Consider the following 12,108-nt stretch of genomic DNA (forward strand, 5'->3'; position numbering starts at 1 on the left):
TATGATTAGTAAATAAAAATCTTATTTACATTCAATCAATTATCAGAAATTAAAGTTTAATGTTAACTATTAGAAGATGGACCTTGATGGGAGTACACATTGCCTGTTCAGTTCAGTTCAGTCGCTCAGTCGTGTCCGACTCTCCGCGACCCCATGAATCACAGCAAGCCAGGCCTCCCTGTCCATCACCAACTCCAGGAGTTCACTCAAACTCATGTCAACAGAGTCGGTGATGCCATCCAGCCATCTCATTCTCGGTCGTCCCCTTCTCCTCCCGCCCCCAACTCTTCCCAGCATCAGAGTCTTTTCCAGTGAGTCAACTCATCACATGAGGTGGCCAAAGTATTGCAGTTTCAGCTTTAGCATCAGTGCTTCCAAAGAACACCCAGGATCGATCTCCCTTAGAATGGACTGGTTGGATCTCCTTGCGGTATGAGGGACTCACAAGAGTCTTCTCCAACACCACAGTTCAAAAGCATCAATTCTTTGGTGATCAGCTTTCTTCACAGTCCAACTCTCACATCGATACATGACCACGGGAAAAACCATAGCCTTGACTAGACGGACCTTGGTTGGCAAAGTAATGTCTCTGCTTTTTAATATATTATCAAGGTTGATCATAACTTTCCTTCCAAGGAGTAAGCGTCTTTTAATTTCATGGCTGCAATCAGCATCTGCAGTGATTTTGGAGCCCAAATAAAGAAAGTCTGACACTGTCTCCACTGTTTTTCCATCTATTTCCCATGAAGTGATGGGACCAGATGCCATGATCTTTGTTTTCTGAATGTTGAGCTTCAAGCCAACATTTTCACTCTCCTCTTTCACTTTCATCAAGAGGCTTTTGAGTTCCTCTTTACTTTCTGCCATAAGGGTAGTGTCATCTGCATATCTGAGATTATTGATATTTCTCCCAGCAATCTTGATTCCAGCTTGTGCTTCTTCCAGCCCAGCGTTCCTCATCATGTACTCTGCATACAAGTTAAATAAGCAAGGTGACAATATACAGCCTTGACGCACTCCTTTTCCTATTTGGAACCAGTCTGTTGTTCCATGACCAGTTCTGACTGTTGCTTCCTGACCTGCATACAGGTTTCTCAAGAGGCTGGTCAGGTGGTCTGGTATTCCCATCTCTTTCAGAATTTTCCACAGTTTATTGTGATCGACACAGTCAAAGGCTTTGGCATAGTCAATGAAGCAGAAATAGATGTTTTTCTGGAACTCTCTTGCTTTCTCCATGATCCAGCGGATGTTGGCAATTTGATTTCTGATGCCTCTGCCTTTTCTAAAACCTGCTTGAACATCTGGGAGTTCACGGTTCACATATTGCTGAAGCCTGGCTTGGAGAATTTTGAGCATGACTTTACTAGCATGTGAGATGAGTGCAATTGTGTGGTAGTTTGAGCATTCTTTGGCATTGCCTTTCTTTGGGATTGGAATGAAGACTGACCTTTTCCAGTCCTGAGTTCCAGGAGTTCCACTCCTGGCCACTGCTGAGTTTTCCAAATTTGCTGGCATATTGAGTGCAGCACTTTCACAGCAACATCTTTCAAGATTTGAAATAGCTCAACTGGAATTCCATCACCTCCACTAGCTTTGTTCGTAGTGATGCTCTCTAAGGCCCACTTGACTTCACATTCCAAGATGTCTGGCTCTAGGTCAGTGATCACGTTATCGTGAGTATCTTGGTCATGAAGATCTTTTTTGTACAGTTCTTCTGTGTATTCTTGCCACCTCTTCTTAATATCTTCTGCTTCTGTTAGGTCCGTACCATTTCTGTCCTTTATCGAGCCCATCTTTGCATGAAATGTTCTCTTGGAATCTCTAATTTTCTTGAAGAGATCTCTTGTTTTTCCTATTCTGTTGTTTTCCTCTATTTCTTTGCATTGATCACTGAGGAAGGCTTTCTTATCTCTCCTTGCTATTCTTTGGAACTCTGCATTCAGATGCTTATATCTTTCCTTTTCTCCTTTGCTTTTCGCTTCTCTTCTTTTCACAGCTATTTGTAAGGCCTCCTCAGACAGCCATTTTGCTTTTTTGCATTTCTTTTCCATGGGGATGGTCTTGGTCCCTGTCTCCTGTACAATGTCACGAACCTCCATCCAGAGTTCATCAGGCACTCTATCTATCAGATCTAGTCCCTTAAATCTATTCCTCACTTCCATAAAAATCGCTACAAAACTTTGAAAAAGGACATATAGCATTGGTTAGGGAAACTGAATGTGTGTGCATTTTATGATGTAGCAATTCTACTTTTGGACATATGCAGCTAGCTTCTCGGAGAAGGCAATGGCAAGCCACTCCAGTACTCTTGCCTGGAAAATCCCATGGACGGAGAAGCCTGGTGGGCAGCAGTCCATGGGGTCACTACGAGTCATACATGACTGAGCGACTTCACTTTCACTTTTCACTTTCACACATTGGAGAAGGAAATGGCAACCCACTCCAGTGTTCTTGCCTGGAGAATCCCAGGGATGGGGGAGCCTGGTGGGCTGCTGTCTATGGGGTCACACAGAGTCGGACACGACTGAAGTGACTTAGCAGCAGCAGCAGCCAGCTTATACGTTTACACAATGAACAGTAAAGCAACATGCTAACAAGGAAAAAAGATAAAATAGCTATCAAACATAATGTTAGAATGGATAAACAACTTGTGCTATATATGTACAAAGGAATATAATTTGAAGGTAAATATTAATTTGCAACAAATATCAGCACATCTGAGACTGGGAAAGGGTGAATAGAATTTAGTCAAAAAAAGAAAAGGGAACATAGAGTCTTCAGTCCTGTCCCTAAAGAGAGTAGGAATTCCCTTATGGCCAATTTTGTTTTAGAGTGAGTTTCATTTAGGAAAATTACTTACTTAGATGTGACTTCGTCACAGTTATCTGAAGAGCTTTCTCAAACTGTATCAAGTTTTTCCCACGTCCATGAAACCCTTCACGAGTCAGACTCGATGTGGGTATACCTGCTCATAGTTTTCTCTTCCCACTCTTTCTTCTCTTCTACTGTATGCATTTGGTGTTGGTATAACTTGGGTACTTGCACTATATGTATTTATGACCTAATTTAGTATGAGAATGCTGGAACCAAATTTAATTCTCCAATAGGAATAATACATAGTGTGTGGTCTTTCAATCAGTATTTGACCACATAAGCAAAATATCAGGCTCTAATATGGATAAATTTCAAAAGTGAATCAAACTGAATTATCTGAGAATTTATTTATATTAGACTACTGTTAAATAAAAACATGAAATTCTTTATTTAATACGTCTCATTGTCTATGAAGTGTCACTTCTCAGGTGCTATGCATGTAATGGTGAATAGCACTAATGTCCTGGCTTCCTGATGCTTACAATATTTGAACAGGTGGCCAACTGACCCAATGACAGACACCGTATTGTTGTTGTTGAATCACAAAGTCGTGTCTGACTCTGCAACTCCATGGACTGCAGCATGCCAGGTTTCCCTGTTCTTCACTGTCTCCTGAAGTTTGTCTAACTCATGTCTGTTGAGTTGGTGATGCCATCCAACCATCTCATCCTATGGTGCCTCTGTCTCCTCCTACTCTCAGTCTTTCCCAGATCAGAATCTTTTCCAATGAATCAGCTTTTCACAACATGGATGGATGACTATTGGCCAGAGACACCAACATCACATTCCAGTCTGTGGTCCGTAAGCAGCTCTTGTCACAAAGTCATAGCCAGATCTACTGAAAAATCAGTTTACACAGCATGCGACTTCTAAATTATAACTATGTTCTGATTAATTCGCTAAAGCAGTTATATCAAATTTTATACAAAATGAACAGGAAGGCGTGGCATGCTGCGATTCATGGGGCCACAAAGAGTCGGACACGACTGAGCGACTGAACTGAATAATAAATATGATTAAAGTTAGGAAAGAGTGTACTAAAGGAAGTCTCCACTTTAGCTAAGAGAGGAACACATATTTAGTCGTTTTCCTACCATGTATCACATCTAGTAAAATTCAGTCAGTTACTTAAAATATCAATGCAGAATAGAAGTACTTTTGACAAAATAACAGAAGACAGGAAACTCTTTTCTGACATTTTTGAAGACAGATTTTAAGAGCATCTTCATAAGATGCTTTGCTTTAACTTTGATAAAGAGGGAATTACCATGGAAATGAACTTAAAAGAGCCTAGGAATCCTCAGGCTTGAATTTGCCTCCGAATCTACTGAGGATGTGGAATACGTGAACCAACTCAGATCACAGGATCCTGAGCTTCTCTGAAAGAGTGGACAGCTTCAGATTTTTTCCTGCTTCACTCACTGTGAGGTGATAATTGAGCAAACTGGACCATCACTCATCTGTTTATATACTTGAAGTCCTGTACAGTTGCAGGTGTGGACCAGTGAAGAGAGCATTCAATGTCATAAGCAACAGTGTTGTCAAATCCAGAAATTTTATGTATTCATTTACTTATGTGTATTATATGTAGTAAGAATTTTTTTCAAGGCAACAAATTTGGATGGTATAATTTATTACCCTTCTCCCACCCCCCACCCACATAAAAATGTTGGATCTCCTTTACAGGAACTTAAAATCAATGGTAGAAGAAGACGTATAAAGCATCACAGTATATTGTTCTATGTTTATACTTGTGAAATATGGTCTAACACATCAATGAATTAAAATTCATTGGTGTTAAAGATATTTCTAAAGCATGCCAAAGGAATATCTGGAAAACTGACACACTAAAGTGAAAGCAGTTACTAATGTAACAAACTTACTTTTAGGCAGGATGCAGATATTAATTATTTGAGTATATTTCATGAAGAAACTTGGGCTTCCCTGATAGCTTAGTTGGTAAAGAATCTGCTTGCAATGCAGGAGACCCCGGTTCAATTCCTGGGTCAGGAAGATCTGTTGGAGAAGCGATACGCTACCCACTCCAGTATTCTTGGGCTTCCCTTGTGGTAAAGAATCTGCCTGCAGTGTGGGAGACCTGGGTTCGATCCCTTGTTTGGGAAGATCCCCTGGAGAAGGGAAAGGCTACCCACTCCAGTATTCTGGTCTGGAGAATCCATGGACTGTATAGTCCATGGGGTTGGACATGGCTGAGCAACTTAGACTTTCTTCTCTTTCACTTGAAGGAACTTGTTAAATCGTATTGTTAAGTATCACTATGGCATTAAAATTTGATATAAAATATAGTATTAATCATCAATTATATAGACGTTGTATCTTTGAACAAAGAGATGTTTATTACTATAAATAATTTTAAAAATAGCTAACCTGTAATATAAAAAGTAGTGATTTTATTAAACATGCCCACAGATTATTTTCTTCCATCAAATATTTATATCTGACAGTGCAGGAAGAAATAATGAGTACATGCAGCACCTTCATCTCTATGCAGATGAAGAAGAAGAAGCCCTCATCCTTGATTTAACATTCTCAGAGAATCAACCAACTTGAAGAGTAATTTGAAAATTATTTGTGTCAGCACTTTTAGTGTTGCCACGTATTTCAGTACAGCAGTGTACAATTTAATGAGACTCCCTTCAAAATAAATCATAGCACTGGTATACATTTGGAAAGTATAGCTCATCATTGGAAAGTTCCAAGAGGGAAAGTCATTTCTGACCAACAGTATATATAGGCCTTCACAAGGGAATGGGATGAAAACACGGGCAGCTTGTCTGAATGTCCCCTAATAAACCTTCAATTATCCACATTATCAAGGTAATGTAGGGTGCTTTAAAAACAAGATTAAGACCAAAAATCTATTGCCACAGACACGGACACACACAGAAACACAGAGGACCTTTGGATCCTCTCCTCGTTCAAGGATATTGCTGTAAACAATCATCAGTGTTTCCAAGGATATTTGTGTACATGTAGATTTTTTTTTGCCTGAACATAATTTTATATTTATGAAGCAAGCCAATTCTCTGTAAATAAATATGAATGGAAAACAAATACCGCAAGCTTCAAGTGTGGGAGAATTTTTGGTTTGAGCACCTAAATTGCTTCTTAGCTTTGTTTGTCTTTTGGGGACTATTGCTTTCTTTATAAATTATAATCCTTGCATCACTTGGTGAAATTTGTTGAATTGTTTAGAAGGATCCAGACATTCAAACTTCTGCAAGTTTTATTTTGACTGTTCTAATACTACAATGATTTAACAGAGATTTTCATGATTCCACTTAAATGATCTAAAATGTATTTTAAATTGCTAATCAATACCTGTATCGAGTTGAGCCTCAGTTTTTAACACAGTTTGACAAAATCAGTCACTAAAAGCTTAGGTCCCCTTAGGCTCAGACACTAAGGAAACACATTTAATCTTTAACATTTCGGTTCAGTTCAGTTCAGTCGCTCAGTCGTGTCTGACTCTCCGTGACCCCATGTATCACAGCACGCCAGGCCTCCCTGTCCATCACCAACTCCCGGAGTTCACTCAAACTCATGTCTACAGAGTCGGTGATGCAATCCAGCCATCTCATTCTCTGTCGTCCCCTTCTCTTCCCTCCCCCAACCTTTCCCAGCATCAGAGTCTTTTCCAGTGAGTTAACTCGTCACATGAGGTGGCCAAAGTATTGCAGTTTCAGCTTTAGCATCAGTGCTTCCAATGAACACCCAGGATCGATCATCCTTAGAATTGACTGGTTGGAACATTTCGGTTAGTAGCACTTGATTTCCTTGTTTCACACAAAAAATGCAAAACACAGTGCACTAAGTGTACAGGGGTCTTCTTAATTGTTTCTCTAACTTTTCCCAGTCCCTGTGTTCCCAGTGTTGAGAGTAGTTCAGTTATACGTGCAGTTCTAAAATTTACTGCATTGAATATTTCAGACCATATATTGAACATTTTATAATTTCTCTTAAAATGGACCTCAAATTTGGGTGGAAATATTCTACCATACATACTGAAATATATATGCTTATATCATAATAAAGGAAGAGAGGATGTCCTAGATACTTGATACTTAAAAAATAGGAGATACAAATAGAACATTCATATACTGTAGCAGCATGCACAGTATTGGATTACCTGAATTTTAACTGGGAATCTTTAGTGTTCAGCTTAAATATTATCTTTTAATGAGACTTAAGAACTGATTTGCATAATCCTTAAGCAAAACACGTTGGCTATTCAAAAGAGTCATCAGTATTCTTCTTTAATGTTCATATTACTGCAAATTCAAAAAGAACTGTTTATGACAACCAGACAAGAAAATAGAAATGGAGTTGGGCATTCCTGTGCTAAGTCACTTCAGTCGTGTTCGATTTTTTGCAACCCTGGGGACTGTAGTGTGCCAGGCTCCTCTGTCCATGGGATTCTCCAGGCAAGAATACTGGAGTGATTGATCACTTTTTAAATACAAAATGTCCCTCATAATTGTACCAATATTTTATTCCAAACTTAACACTTTTATTGCCTTGTAGGTGTCTTCTATAATTTGTTTTCTATCATTCTTTAATGCCTATAAATATAAAAGGAATATCAAGGTAGTCTAAAATGTAAGTAAATCTTTTGGCAATTGACCTCTTTTCTAGTGAAAATTAACAATGAAGTAGGTCTTTGTAATTCTTAACTATGAATCACAGTTAGATGAAAATAAGTTGTACTTCAAAATTTCTTAACTTTTAAACTTACACTAATGTAAATTCAGTGTTAATTTTTCCATGATTCTGTTTTATTTATTTTGATTTATTTTATGTTAATTGGTGAAAAAGGTTTGTTAAGTATAATAAATATATTAAATATTTTGGCAGTCCAAATTAGAAAAGGTGTGATCACACTTTATTTCATTTTATACTTAACTGCTATATAGTCAAGCATCAATTTGCATTTTCTTTTTAATTCAATGTTGCACTCCCGGATGATCATTGTTGATTCCACTTCCACAGAGTCTTTGCATAGGATTAAGCAAAAGATTTACGTTAATCCCATAGAAAACCAAAATATTAAAGAAAATACATCAGTGTGTCTGTTTAAACCTGCACTTTACCTGTATGTATATAATCTGAGGTTTTGTGTAACTGGTTAGGTATGAACAAGGTAAGAGTACAGGATTACTTACTTATTCGGAGTATAATTGCTCTATAATGTTGTGTCAGTTTCTGCTGCGTGTTCACATCTACCCCCACCCCACACCCCGTACTCAGATCTGCCTCCATCTCTCCCACCTAGGTCACCACAGAGCCACACGCTGAGCTCCCTGTGCTAGACACAGCAGGTTCTCAGCAGCTATCTGTTTTACACACGGTTGTATTTATAAGTTAGTTCTAATCTCCCAATCCCCCCCACCCTCTTCTTACCCCAGCTGGGTCTACAAGTCCATTTTCTATGTCTGTGTTCCTATTCTTGCCTGGTAAAGAGGCTCATCTGTACCATCTTTCTAGATTTATATATACGCATTGATACGCAATATTTGTTTTCCCCTGACTTCACTCTGTATGACAGATTCTAGATGCATCCACATCTGAAAATTACCCAATTTTGTTCTTTTTTATGGCTGATTAATATTCCATTGTATCAGTTGAATTCAGTTCAGTCACTCAATTGTGTTCGACTCTTTGTGACCCTATAGACTGCAGAACGCCAGGTCTTCATGTCCATCACCAACTCCCGGAGTTTATTCAATTCATGTCCACTGAGTCAGTGATGCCATCCAACAATCTCATCCTCTGTTGTCCCCTTCTCCTCCCACCTTCAATCTTTCCCAGCATCAGAATCTTTTCAAATGAGTCAGCTCTTCGCATCAGGTGGCCAAAGGATTGGAGTTTCGGCTTCAACATCAGTCCTTCCAATGAACACCCAGGACTGATCTCCTTTAGAATGGACTGGTTGGGTCTCCTTGCAGTCCAAGGGACTCTCAAGAGTCTTCCCCAACACCACAGTTCAAAAGCAGTAAGCTTTCTTTATAGTCAAACTCTCACATCCATACATGACCACTGGAAAACAATAGCTTGACTAGATGGACCTTTGTTGGCAAAGTAATGTCTCTGCTTTTTAATATGCTGTCTAGGTTGGTCATAACCTTCCTTCCAAGGAGTAAGCATCTTTTGATTTCATGACTGCAGTCACCATCTGCAGTGATTTTGGACCCCAAAAAATAAAGTCTGACACAGTTTCCACTGCTTCCCCATCTATTTGCCATGAAGTGATGGACTGGATGCCATGATCTTAGTTTTCTGAATATTGAGCTTTAAGTCAACTTTTTCACTCTCCTCTTTCAATTTCATCAACAGGCTCTTTATTTCTTCTTTGCTTTCTTCCAAAGGGTGGTGTCATCTGCATATCTGAGGTTATTGATATTTCTCCCAGCAATCTTGATTCTAGCTTGTGCTTTATCCAGCCCAGCGTTTCTCATGATGTACTCTGCATATAAGTTAATAAGCAGGGTGACAATATACAACCTTGAAGTACTCCTTTCCGTATTTGGAACCAGTCTGCTGTTCCATGTCCAGTTCCAACTCTTGATTCTTGTCCGGCATACATATTTCTCAAGAGGCAGGTCAGGCGGTCTGGTGTTCCCATCTCTTTCAGAATTTACCACAGTTTATTGTGATCCACACAGTCAAGGCATTGGCAGAGTCAGTAAAGCAGAAATAAATGTTTTTTGGAACTTTCTTGCTTTTTTGATGATCCAGCAGATGTTGGCAATTTGATCTCTGGTTCCTCTGCCTTTACTAAAACAAGCTTGAATATCTAGAAGTTCACAGTTCATGTATTGTTGAAGCCTGGCTTGGAGAATTTTGAGTATTACTTTACTAACTTGTGAAATGAGTGCAATTGTGTGGTAGTTTGAACATTCTTTTGCATTGCTTTTTTTGGGATTGGAATAAAAAGTGACCTTTTCCAGTCCTGTGGCGACTGCTGAGTTTTCCAAATTTGCTGACATATTGAGTGCAGCACTTTCACAACATCATCTTTTAGGATTTGAAATACTCAACTGGAATTCTATCACCTCCACTAGCTTTGTTCGTCGTGATGCTTCCTAAGGTCCACTTGACTTATTCCACAATGTCTGGCTCTAGGTAAGTGATCACACCATTGTGATTATCTGGGTTGTGAAGATCCTTTTTGTACAGTTCTTCTGTGTATTCTTGACACCTCTTCTTAATATCTTCTGCTTCTGTTAGGTCCCTACCATTTATGTCCTTTATTGAGCCCATCTTTGCATGAAATATTCCCTTGGTATCTCTAATTTTCTTAAGAGATCTCTAGTTTTTCCCATTTGATTCTTTTCCTCTATTTCTTTGCACTGATCACTGAGGAAGGCTTTCTTGTCTCTCCTTGCTATTCTTTGGAACTCTGATTCAAATGGGTATACCTTTCCTTTTCTCCTTTGGTTTTCTCTTCCCTTCTTTTTCCAGCTATTTGTAAGGCCTCCTCAGACAGCCATTTTGCCTTTTTGCATTTCTTTTTCTTGGGGATGGTCTTGATCCCTTTCTCCTGTACAATGTTACAGACTTCCATCCATAGTTCATAAGGCACTCTATCTATCAGATCTAGTCCCTTAAATCTATTTCTCACTTCCACTTTATAATCTTAAGAGATTTGATTTAGGTCATGCATGAATGGTCTAGTAGTTTTCCCTACTTTCTTCAGTTTAAGCCTGAATTTGGCAATAAGGAGTTCATGATCTGAGCACAGAAAGCTACTGGTCTTGTTTTGCTGACTGCATACAGCTTCTCTATCTTTGGCTCCAATTTCACTGTATAAATGTACCATATCTTTATCCATTCATCCATCGATGGACATTTAGATTTTTCCATATACTGGCTATACTAAGTAGGGCTGCAGAGAACATTGGAAAAGACTAATGCTGGGGAAGATTGAAGGTGGGAGGAGAAGGGACAACAGAGGATGAGATTGTTGGATGGCATCACCAATGCGAAGGACATGAGTTTGAGCAAGCTCTGGGAGTTGGTGATGGACAGGGAAGCCTGGCGTGCTGCAGTCCATGGGACTGCAGACAGTGGGACTTGACTGAGCAATTGAACTGAACTGAACACTCAAGTACATGTGTCTTTTTACATTATTATTTTCTCAGGTATCTGCCCAGTAGTGGGATTGCTGGATCATAAGGTAGTTGGAGAAGGAAATGGCAATCCACTCCAGTATTCTTGCCTGGAGAATTCCATGGACGAGCCTAGCTTGCTACAGTCCATTGGGTCACAAGGAGTCAGACATGACTAATTGACTAATTTTTTTCAAGGTAATTGTATTTTTGGTTATTTTAAGGAACCACCATAGTAGTCTGCATAGTGGCTGAATCAATTTACATTCCTAATAACAGTATAAGTTCGGTTCAGTTCAGTCGCTCAGTCGTGTCCGACTCTTTGTGACTCCATGAGTCACAGCACACCAGGCCTTCCTGTCCATCACCAACTCCCAGAGTTCACTCAAACTCACGTCCATCAAATCGATGATGCCATCCAGCCATATCATTCTCTGTCGTCCCCTTCTTTTTGCTACTTAAATCTTTCCCAGCATCAGGGTCTTTTCAAATGAATCAGCTCTTTGCAGGTGGCCAAAGTATTGGGAGTTTCAACCTCAGCATCAGTCCTTCCAATGAATATTCAGGACCGATTTCCTTTAGGATGGACTGGTTGGATCTCCTTGCAGTCCAAGGGACTCTGAAGAGTCTTCTCCAACACCGTGGTTCAAAAGCATCAATTCTTTGGTGTTCAGCTTCTTTAACAGTCCAACTCTCACATCCATACATGATTACTGGAAAAACCATAGCCTTGACTAGATGGACCTTTGTTGGCAAAGTAATATCTTTGCTTTTTAACATGCTGTCTAGGTTGATCATAGCTTTTCTTCCAAAGAGCAAGCGTCTTTTAATTTCATGGCTGAAGTCAGCATCTGCAATGATTTTGGAGCCCCGAAAAACAGTATAAAAAAGTTCTCTTTTCTCCCTACCCTTTCCAACATTTATTTTTTGTAGATTATTTTGATGATGGGTATTCTGCCCAGTGAAGTGATATCTCATTGTAGTTTTTATTTAAACTTCTCTAATAATAAGGGCTTCCCTAGTGGCTCAGAGGTTAAAGCATCTGCCTCCAATGCGGGAGACCTGGGTTCGATCCCTGGGTCGGGAAGATCCCCTGGAGAAGGAA

Source organism: Moschus berezovskii, chromosome 26 (genome assembly GCF_049115385.1).
Source record: "Moschus berezovskii isolate FMDL1 chromosome 26, NW_MosBer_1.0, whole genome shotgun sequence".
NCBI classification, from domain to species: domain Eukaryota; kingdom Metazoa; phylum Chordata; class Mammalia; order Artiodactyla; family Moschidae; genus Moschus; species Moschus berezovskii.